The sequence below is a fragment of the Eurosta solidaginis genome, unplaced genomic scaffold, assembly GCF_040869045.1.
Source record: "Eurosta solidaginis isolate ZX-2024a unplaced genomic scaffold, ASM4086904v1 ctg00001273.1, whole genome shotgun sequence".
Lineage (NCBI taxonomy): Eukaryota > Metazoa > Arthropoda > Insecta > Diptera > Tephritidae > Eurosta > Eurosta solidaginis.
This window is the reverse complement of record NW_027137044.1, coordinates 243,573-255,727: the sequence shown is the minus strand read 5'-3', so window position 1 is coordinate 255,727 and position 12,155 is coordinate 243,573. Positions and strand designations below refer to the sequence as shown.

The window sequence follows — 12,155 nt, the reverse complement described above, 5'->3', positions numbered from 1 at the left end:
AGTGCGGAAATTGTGCTAAGTCATGCTGGGTTAGCATACATGACTTTTATTTAACTTTTTCAAAGCTTCTACACTCAAAAGCATTGCAATTAAGGTATTTTCATTCACAGTTTAGAAAAAAGAAGGTTATTTCAAAAGTTATTAATTTTTTTCCGTCTCCTGTAAAATTCGTAAAAGTTGACTTAGCACATTTTCACATTAAGCTAACTATATGTAGTTTCCCTCACGTGTTCTATATAAAATTTCTTTCCACTTTTGAATTTCAGTGATTAGCTATTCATTAATAAGTATATCAATTGTAGCCTCTTTTTGAATTAGATTTTGTAAAGATCGCCATTGAATATAACATTTAATGTGATCTTGAGTATTTTCGTGTGCTGGCAGTTTATCGTATAGCTTCTTCCCACCTGCAATTTCGAATATTGTTATAATATTGATTTTTTGCCGGCTCAAAGTCTAAAAACCCAATTGAAAAACAAAGTTTAAACGAAATTACATTATTATTAAAAAACAACGATTTTCCGGATTCTACTATCAAAAATTTACTAAAACGGCCTTTAATTTAACACCAGATACCAAATTCAGAAAACACACAAAAAACAATGTTTAAGACGGTAACATATGTACCTCAGCTATCGGAACGTTTAGCGAAGTCGGATTGCTATAATACAGAAAAAGTAAAGATAGCACACAAACCGACTAACACATTAAAAACAATATTCAACAGAACAAAAACAAAAATACCAACAACCGAAAAAAGTAATTTAGTATATAAAATACCTTGTAATGGAAACTCGAACGAAGCTTGTGAAAGTATATACGTAGGCACAACAAAAGCAAAACTAAAAACGAGACTGTCCCAGCACAAATCGGATTATAAACAATGTCATCACGTTAATTTTCAAAAAACTGCTCTCATGACACACTGTGCGGCCAGTGGGCACTCACCAAACTTCGATGCAGCAGAGATTCTCGCACAAGAACAAAACTACAACAAACGATACACATTGGAAATGCTACACATAATTAACACGCCCATAAAAATACGAATGAACTATAAAACGGACTGTGATGGATGTGCTCACGCGTATCGTCATCTACTAAACAACAATAGGACAGTAGAAAACACCTGAATAAACGGTGCAGACGTAGACACGAAGCAATGTATGTTAATGTCAAATGATGTAATTGTGAATTTTTGTTAAAACTTTTGTTTGTAAACATTTTGTTAATTTCTAATTTTTATTAGTGAAATATGTGATATTAATTGTTTGTTTTCTATGTTTTTATGTTGTCTTCAGTGGCCCTGAGGAAGGTTACCGCAGTGTAGCCGAAATATATTGGCATAAAAAAACCGAAAAATTTTGTTTTTCAATTGGGTTTTTAGACCTTGAGCCGGTAAAAACATCAATATTTGATCAAAACAGGTCGCTAAAATTATCAATGTTTTATTGTTATGTTTTTAGGTATTTCTCTTTTTACACTTGCCTTCTTGTTGTTTTTATACTCAGTTGAGCAGAGCTCACAGAGTATATTAACTTTGATTGCATAACGGTTGGTTGTACAGGTATAAAGGAATCGAGATAGATATAGACTTCCATATATCAAAATCATCAGTATCGAAAAAAAATTCGATTGAGCCATGTCCGTCCGTCCGTCCGTCTGTCCGTTAACACGATAACTTGAGTAAATTTTGAGGTATCTTGATGAATTTTGGTATGTAGATTCCTGGGCACCCATCTCAGATCACTATTTAAAATGAACGATATCGGACAATAACCACGCCCACTTTTTCGATATCGAAAATTTCGATAAATCGAAAAAGTGCGATAATTCATTACCAAATATGGATTAAGCGATGAAACTTGGTACGTTAGTTGAACTTATGACGCAGAATAGAAAAATGGTAAAATTTTGGACAATGGGCGTAGCACCGCCCACTTTTAAAACAAGGTAATTTAGAAGTTTTGCAAGCTATTATTTGGCAGTCATTGAAGATATCATGATGAAATTTGGCAGAAACGTTACTCTTATTACTATATGTCTGTTTACTAAAATTAAAGTTAAATTCAAATTTTAAAAGAAAAGTTAATATCTTTACAGTATATTAGTAAATTATGCCAACATTCAACTCCAGTAATGATATGGTGCACAAAATACAAAAATAAAAGAAAATTTCAAAATGGGCGTGGCTCCGCCCTTTTTCATTTAATTTGTCTAGCATACTTTTAATGCCATAAGTCGAACAAAAATTTACCAATCCTTGTGAAATTTGGTAGAGGCTTAGCTTCTAGGATGATAACTGTTTTCTGTGAAAAAGGGCGAAATCGGTTGAAGCCACGCCCAGTTTTTATACACAGTAGACCGTCTGTCCTTTCGCTCGGCCTTTAACACAATAACTTGAGCAAAAATCTATATATCTTTACTAAACTCAGTTCACGTACTTACCTGAACTCACTATGTATTGGTGTAAAAAATGGCCGAAATCCGACTATGACCACGCCCAATTTTTCGATATCGAAAATTACGAAAAATGAAAAAAATGCCAGAATTATATACCAAAAACGAAAAAAGGGATGAAACATTGGTCTGTTGGCGCAAAATATAACTTTAGAAAAAAACTTGGTAAAATCGGTGTGACACCTACCATATTAAGTAGAAGAAAATGAAAAAGTTTTGCAGGGCGAAATCAAAAGCCCTTGGAATCTTGGAAGGAATACTGTTCGTGGTATTACATATATAAATAAATTAGCGGTACCCGACAGATGAAGTTCTGGATCACCCTGGTCCACATTTTGGTCGATATCTCGAAAACGCCTTCACATATACAACTAAGGGCCACTCCCTTTTAAAACCCTCATTAATACCTTTAATTTGATACCCATATCGTACAAACACATTCTAGAGTCACCCCTGGTCCACGTTTATGGCGATATCTCGAAAAGGCGTCCACATATAGAACTAAGGCCCACTCCTTTTTAAAATACTCATTAACACCTTTCATTTGATACCCATATCGTACAAAAAAATTTTAGAGTCACCCCTGGCCCACCTTTATGGCGATATCTCGAAAAGGCATCCACCTATGGAACTAAGGCCCACTCCCTTTTAGAATACTCATTAACACCTTTCATTTGATACCCATATCGTACAAACAAATTCTAGAGTCACCCCTGGTCCACCTTTATGGCGATATCTCGAAAAGGCGTCCACCTATAGAACTAAGGCCCACGCTCTTTTAAAATACTCATTAACACCTTTCATTTGATACCCATATCGTACAAACGAAGTTTAGAGTCACCCCTGGTCCACCTTTATGGAGATATCTCGAAAAGACGTCCACCTATAGAACTAAGGCCCACGCCCTTTTAAAATACTCATTAACACCTTTCATTTGATACCCATATTGTACAAATGCATTCTAGAGTCACTCCTGGTCCACGTTTATGGCGATATCCCGAAAAGGCGTCCACCCATAGAACTAAGGCCCACTCCCTTTTAAAACACTCATTAACACCTTTCATTTGATACCCATATAGTACAAAAAAATTCTAGAGTCACCCCTGGTCCACCTTTATGGCGATATCTCGAAAAAGCGTCCACCTATATAACTAAGGCCCACTCCCTTTTAAAATACTCATTAACACCTTTCATTTGATACCCATATAGTACAAACAAATTCTAGAGTCACCCCTGGTCCACCTTTATGGCGATATCTCGAAAAGGCGTCCACATATAGAACTGAGGCCAACGCCCTCTTAAAATACTCATTAACATCTTTCATTTGATACCCATATCGTACAAACAAATTCTAGAGTCACCCCTGGTCCACCTTTGGCGATATCTCGAAAAGGCGTCCACATATAGAATTAAGGCCCACTCCCTTTTAAAATACTCATTAACACCTTTCATTTCATACCCATATAGTACAAACAAATTCTAGAGTTACCCCTGGTCCACCTTTATGGCGATATCTCGAAAAAGCGTCTACATATAGAACTAAGGCCCACTCCCTTTTAAAATACTCATTAACACCTTTCATTTGATACCCATATAGTACAAACAAATTCTAGAGTCACCCCTGGTCCACCTTTATGGTGATATCTGGAAAAGGCGTGCACATATAGAACTAAGGCCCACGCCCTCTTAAAATACTCATTAACACCTTTCATTTGACACCCATATAGTACAAACGCACCCCTGGTCCCCTTTATGGCGATATCACGAAACGGCGTCCACCTATGGAAATAAGGATCACTCCCTTTTAAAATACTCATTAACACCTTTCATTTGATACCCATATCGTACAAACAAATTCTAGAGTCAACCCTGATCCACCTTTATGGCGATATCCCTAATTGGCGTCCACCTATAGAACTATGGCACACTCCCTCTTAAAATACTTTTTAATACCTTTCATTTGATACACATGTCATACAAACACATTCCAGGGTTACCCTCGGTTCATTTTCCTACATGGTTATTTTCCCTTATGTTGCCACCATAGCTCTCAACTGAGCATGTAATGTTCAGTTACACCCGAACTTAACATTCCTTACTTGTTAATGCTATTTTTAATGTGATGGTGCTTGTTATTTTGATAATAGCCGTGTTTTTTAACACGCGTATATCCGTTTACGCTTAAGACTGCTAAGAGACAAGTTTTTTTGTCGCTTATGAAATAGTAGAATATAAAATCAGTACTTCCAAGTTTCAATAAGTAGTTTTTGTCGACTTTTTTAGTCTGTTTTACCATCCCTAATTAAAAAACAAAATGTCATCAGGAGAAATGTAAGTATTTTTGTGTAAATATTATAAAAAATTCTAAATAATTCATATTTACTAAATTTTTTCAGAAAAGAATCAAGGAAACGTTGGACGAGGGAGGACACGCTTCTTTTGTTGCAGTACTATAGTGCCCGAAAGGACGAGTTTAAGCATAGCAGGAAAAAGAGCATACTACGTGAACGTGTTGGAAGATATGTTTGCACGAGGCTTTTTGGTATGTTTATTTTACTAAATTTTGTATTCAAAAGGTTGATTATGTTTTATATTGATTTTGCAGGATACCACTGTAACAATAAAGGTGTTGGAAGCGGAAATGCGTTTTGATCGCTTATAAAAGCGCCAAAGACAACAACAGGCAGACCGGTGCAACATATTGCCAAGCTCCATTTATGGAAGAAATGGATAAGAATTTTGGCCGTGAGCCAATAATCTCAAATTCTCACACCCTCAATTTAGGCTCAAGAATGCAAAGGCCATTATCTGAGAAGTGTTCGTTGGCTGCTGTTGGTAAATATTTCATTAATTGGTCACCTATTAGTTTCTCTTAAATACAATATTTGTTTATATTTATTGATAGAGTTATGTTTACTTCCTGATACCCTGTTGTTCAGTCAAAACTCATCATCGAACACAGAGTCTCTGTGCAATATGGCTTCCACGTCAAGGGGTTTGTCGAATTGCCATCGCGATCCTTTAGAAGATGTACCATCATCCAATGGAAACTCATTTTCCAGCCCAGAGTCATTGTGCTATGTAGCCTCCAACCGAGTACCTTTGACTATTGGAACAAGCAATCCCCGAAAAAGAAAGAGTGCAAAGGAGAATTATTATGAAAAAAAGTTGAAGTTGAAAATACAATTTTACGAAGATATAATAAGTATGATTTCGGAGAAATTAAATGCTCATTAAGCCAAAGATCTCACGCTTTTGTGTACTCAGTGCATTTGTTGTATAAACATGGGAGAGCGTGAGCCTAACGTGTTGTGAAGCACCTGAAAAATGCTGAAATACATTGAATCAAATTCATTTGCTTAAATGTATTAGTAAACAACTTGTACGTATGTTACATTTACACTTCAATACTTCTACAATCGCCTTCAGGTGTTGTATGACTGTGATATTTATCACAAGTATTGAAGTGTAAGTGTGACATACGTACAAGTTTTTTGCTAATATATTTAAGCAAATAAATTTGATTAAATGTATTTCAGCATTTTTCACGTGCTTCACAACACGTTAGGCTCACGCTCTCCCAAGTTTATACAACAGATGCACTGAGTACACAAAAGCGTAAATACCACGATCGAAAAAATAATTGCTTCTTCTTAAGATTTCTGAAACTTCACATAAATTTTCTTAAAGAAAAATTCAAGTAGAATGTCGGAAGTCTTAATCTGAAGCAATTGATAAATTTTTATTAAGATGGAAATGAATTTTAAAATTAAAAAAAAAAAAAAACAATGAATTTAAAAACTTAGTGATAGTCTATTTATTTCCAAATTCAGGGCTAAGGGTAAATTAAGTATTTAAAAAAAAAATAATCGTTAGTATTTTAGAATTTTAAAATTAAAAAAGTTAAAAAAAAAAACAACAATGAATTTAAAATGTGATAAGCAATGAATTTAAAAACTTAGTTGTAGTCTATTTATTTCGAAGGGCTAAGGGCAAATTAAGTATTAGAAAAAATAATCGTTAGTATTTTAGGCAAGTAAGCGAATTTTTAAACTGAATTATGTGATGAAAGTGTGTAAAGATGTATGTAAATTTAAAATGATCGAATTGAGGAATTTAATTTTGTGGTACTTAGACAAATATATTTTGAATTTGATAATTTACTTTTGTTACAAAAAACAAGACTATATATAGACTACTGAGTGGAATACCTCGACTGCTAGTTCGAAAACGACCTGTTTCAGAATTTGTTTGGAAGATGCCATGGTTCTGAAATAGGGCGCTTTCCAACTGGCAGCCGATGTATTCCACTCAGCAGTCGATATACATGAAGTCAGCAAATTTAAATGAATTATATGAATTAATTTTAATTTTTGTCAATCGTGTAACACAGTACCTGTTTTAAGACAGCATACTGTTTAATTTTATTTCTGTTATAGTATTCAGCGTTGTATCAATGTTACCGGGGCCATTGGGAAACCATTCTATTTTGCGATAGGTCGTTTTTCGGCCTTAATACCAAGATCCATCAGCTAAAAATGACTACATTAGGAATGGTATTTTCGAATGAAGTTAAAGACAATTGTGGATAGGGTAGATGTGTTTGTTCAATATTACAGCTTTTGTTTCTAGATGGCGACCGCATCGGAAATTCGCCAGGCCTGCTTTTGAATCCGTAATAGAGAATATCCTACCCTGACGTTAATATTTTCTGTCTCCCTCCATCACACTAATGTCTTCTTACCCTTTTCCTTTCTAAGTTTGCCTCTGTTTCTACTGTTGCCCTTACCATCTACGTCTACCTTTAATCTCGACCCCAGTTTAGGCCAATACCTCCGGAGCAGAATAAGATATTGAAATAAAAACCATCATTTGTTCATATCTTTCGTTTGAAACCCATATCGTTAAAACAAAACAAAAATCCTTAGTGGACCCTCTGGTTTATATATAGCTTTCTATCTCCAGAGCAGAGCAAGGGTATATAAACCCTCGCTGTATGGTCTCCGGGGTCCATATTTAGGTAGATATCGCCAGGCCCTGGTTACCCAAAAGTATGAAATATATTTAGCTACGTTCTCGCATACCTACCATATATACATACAAAATTCGGTTCAGTAATTTCTGAAGGAGTTGTTCCAGTAAAACCATGGCACGAGATTATTATATATAATAAATACATTTTAATTCTGATTTTCAATCATACATTAAGCCAGCAATTTATATTATTTATGGCATTCAAAGGTTTTTAGTGTAGTAAGAAAGTCTCGTGTTGGGACTTTTGTTCTCTAAAACTCCAGGTAGTGGAATCATTGTGTCCTTAGCGATTAGCTTATATTCGATTCCTGGATGAACTTTCCTTCGAGACTCCCTACAAGGGATATTTATTGCTTTCATCATATCCTTGTCGCTTCAACGTACTGGTAGGGATACACGTATTGAATTATAACTATTGTTACGGTGATGCTGTAATAGAAAAAAAAACTTATTAAAATAACAATATTGTAATGAGTGGTAGTTTTGACTTTAGGGCACTATTAACTTTGTCGTCTTCAACATCAATTAAAACAAGGAAGGACGGGGCATACCTTTCATGAACGGAGCTGAACTAAGTAAGCGAATTTTTAGATAAAAATTAAATTAAAAAGTAGGTAATTTGTGTGAGAATACAAAGTTTCACGTTTCTTGTGGTCTGCATGACATAGCTATGAATCACTTATCTGAACAACATATGACGTATACGTAAGTATTTGATGAAATTTTAAACTTGTAGCTTTTAAAATAGGGCAGAAATGACGAAAAGCTTCTTATCTGAACCATCGGTTTGTATGGGGCATAGACTATATCACCATCACAAGACGGTGCTCGCGGCACTTGACTTATCAAAAGCTTTTGACACAGTCAAACACAGCACGCTACTCCAAGACATACATATATATTAGGCTCACACATGTCCCCCTTTCTAAACAGATGGACTGCTAATTATCTGAATGGTTAGCAAGCGTCGGTTCAATTTAGGAACGAAATCTCAAAGCTAAGGAAAATTAAAGAGGGTTGTTGTTGTTGTAGAGATAAGGTTGCTCCCCGAAGGCTTTGTGGAGTGTTATCGATGTGATGGTCCATTGCCGGATAAAGATTCGGTACGCTCCGGTAACACAGCGCCATTAAGGTGCTAGCCCGATCATCTCGGGAACGACTTATGTGGCCACGTTAAACCATCAGGCCATTCCTCCCTCCCCACCCCTAAGTTCCATGAGGAGCTTGGGGTCGCCAGAGTCTCGTCTGTTAGTGAAACAGGATTCGCCGCGGATAGGCGAGGTTGACATTTGGGTTCGGAGAAGCTATATATTGCGCTGGCAACCTGAAGGGTTGCGCTGTACAGCCCCTTGAATCTGGTATTTTAGTCGCCTCTTACGACAGGCATACCTACCGCGGGTATATTCTGACCCCCTGGGAGGTCCCACAGGATGGTGTCCAATCCCCGCCTAATCTCATTTCTACATATCAAGGTTCCCTTCCCACCAGGAGTTACAATCATTTCCTATGCCGGCGACTGCACGATTATGGCAATGGGACCTGGCCCTTCAATGGATGAATTAGTTTCTGAGGTAAATAGCTATCTCCTCGATCTTTCTAGTTTCGATCAGGATCTACATTTTGGTGAGCATGCAGCCACAATTGTACCGAAAATCCAGAGCCGCAATAAAACGTCAAATCCCTTGCTGGTAGTACTTGGGGAAAATACAAAGAAACGCTCATTATCACATACAAAGCAATTGGCCAGCCGATTGCATGCTACGCGTCCCCTATATGGTCGCCAAGCCTAAAAACTACTCACTGGAAGAAGCTACAGGCCTGCCAAAATACTGCTCTCAGAACAGCAACGGGTTGTCTTCTTATGTCCCCAGAACACTCCCCATTAGAGAGAGAAATGAAATGCTAACCAAGCAAACCCAGAAACTTGGGAATCCCAACAGACATCTGATTGATGAGCCTACACCGCCAAGGGGCTTAAGGAGGCATCTCCGTAAGCAGTTTGAGGAAATACGGCACCTGAGAACTCAGCCGTATGAAACAAAAAAACACAAGCAGGTCCTTGGTGAACTCCACAAACAGGCGTCGGACCTTTATAACAGGAATTGCCCGGTGAATCCAGTACTCAAAGAACAGTACCCAAAACTTGCGGAAGAGGAACGCATACTCCCCAGGGAAACGCGAGTCACTCCGGCTGAACTTCGTTCTGGATACTGTAACAGGCTAAACTTTCACATATCCATAATCAACCCCGACATACAAAATGTATGCCACGCTTGCAATGTGTCCCCACATGACACCAACCATCTCTTTAATTGTAATGTGGAACCAACGCCTCTAACACCCCTTTCATTATGGTCCACCCCTGTTGAAACAGGAAGTTTCCTTGGACTTCCGTTAGAGGATATTGATGACAATTTGTGATCGGTCACTTCTATTGGATGGGGCGAAGCACTGCTACAACAACAACAACAGAGGCAGCAACTGTATCATCCATCGAAAGGAGGGAGAAGAGAGAAGAACACTGGAGCAATACGCCAGGTTTCAGAAAATCTAAAATACTGTTTGGAGGTTTTAGCACAAGTCGCTACAGGGCAATAATCGACCTGTCGCAAGATAACCTAAGAATCCCAAGAGCTGTTCTTACAGGGCATTATAGACTTTATATACAGAACCTGGGCATACTATCGAATAACACATGCCGATTTTGTAATCGATCAGCAAACAGCCATATCCTCCAAGAATGCGACGCAATCTCAAGACGTGGGGGTAAGTTCATGGGCTTACCATGGCCAGAGTATTCCCACATTTAATCCCTCAAGCCAAGAACACTGCTAGCGTCCATCAAGGAAGTCGACTAGGATGAGGTGCTGTGAAGGAGATGTGCAAGTCACTGTGCAATCCTCAATAAATTAGCTATCTATCTACGTTCCGGTAACAAGCACCATTGAGGTACTAGCCCGATCATCTCGGGAACTTTGATATGACTACAATAAACCTTCTAGGGTTTGAATATTAATAATGACCGCAATACGAAAGTCTGCTAAAATTTACCATTCTCCATGGAATGCTCGATATATAACTTTCCACGTTGTGAATCAGTAATGAAAAAAGCAAAATTTACTAAAATTTTAACTGGCTGTGGGTAATGAGGTGATGATGTCCTCTCTTAGCGCAATGTAATGACAATGGCGACGCAGGGAAAATGACAAAAATCTTGTAAATCTACTGATCATAATTAATTAATTCCGCCCTTTCTATGCAGTTCGATGCATACATACATATGTATTTTACTCTCCAAACGCTAACTAAAGAAATCAATTGGTATTTACATGAACTTCGAACTCTTTGGTATTTGCTTTCTTCAGTTGATTATCAACCAAAGCATGACAAATTATCACTAACAAATTCATATATGTTGTTTATATATTTAAAATAATAGGCAATTTACTTACCCTTTCTGGTGTGATGATTCCTGGACAATCGGGTCTGACTAGACGCGATTTATTTTGCCTTAAGACAGCGTGTTTAACGCGAACCATATCATGTTAGGGCACACCTTTGGTGAGGCAAACAATCAAAGAAATTTCTGCTTCTAATGCTTCTAGGATAGCAGCAGCAGTTCCCGGTGGCGGCACATAAATAACAGTTGCATGCGGATCAGTTCCTTTTTTGCTTCGGCTACCTATTCAATTTTAATTCACATTACATTATCTACAATTCAATTTTTAATCAATACAAATATAAATTACCGAAGCAAATACTGGCAAACCAAGATGCGTAGTTCCACCCTTTTTTTGGGGAAATACATCCAACCAGTTTGGTACCGTATTCCAAAGCATGTTGGTTGTAGAAAGTACCATGTTTACAGGTAAATCCTTGGCAAATGAAACGTGAATCTGCACTTAATTGTAGGTTTCTTCTTATTTTGGCATATTCAGAGCTGAATCGCACCCCGGCAGAGATGTTATCTATTAAATTAATATAACACTTTTTTTATTATTTAAAAATGCACATACGTATGAATGAAAAGCAGAACATAAAAAATGTTGTTGTTGTACCGATGACACTCCCCGCTCCCCGTTATGGACTTTGTTGGTCCTTTGCCGGATGCAGATCGGGAGCGATTTGGTATGACCACATTAAATCTTCTAGGCCATCCCGTTGATTCTATATAACTTAATATTATTTTGGGCGAAAGCCGCCAACGCAGAAAGGTGTTCTGTCATTTAGAAGTGCCTAAACAAAGCACAAGAATTTTTCCTTTTTACACACCAGGTTAAGCGAGAGCTTGTAAGAATTTTATTAACATCTCAGTAATTAAATTTTTTCTGCGTTTTAAAGTTTTCCGAAATAATTAATGAACTGTCATAAATAAACCAAAAAAATATGTATACGTATACAGTTCTGCCAAGTTTTTGTGGCATTTTGACATTTGCGGGGCAGTGCTGCCAAATGTTTTATATGGCTTTGCGCAACTGTCGATGGCCGTTTTTTTTACCCGTAAACGTAAACGTATATACGCGTGTTAAAAAACACCGCTAATGTTTGTGTTTGTTTATTGCTGTATCTGTAGACGTTTTTGCTATTGTCGTTTTTCTTCTTAGCTTGTTGTTTTAATTGTTCGTTCCTATAGCTGTTGGGAATATTTTTCCCACTTTTTA

The 12,155-nt window shown here is 37.2% G+C and overlaps 1 long non-coding RNA gene across 1 annotated transcript; it reads right to left on the bottom strand.

Annotated features, from left to right (window-relative positions):
• Positions 1-7,655: 7,655 nt before the first annotated feature.
• Positions 7,656-11,895, bottom strand: LOC137236045 (uncharacterized). The gene is made up of 4 exons (XR_010948229.1): positions 11,553-11,895; positions 11,244-11,462; positions 10,947-11,176; positions 7,656-7,923 (listed from the first exon to the last, which is right to left on the bottom strand). It is a non-coding gene; the product is annotated as an uncharacterized lncRNA (long non-coding RNA).
• Positions 11,896-12,155: the final 260 nt, after the last annotated feature.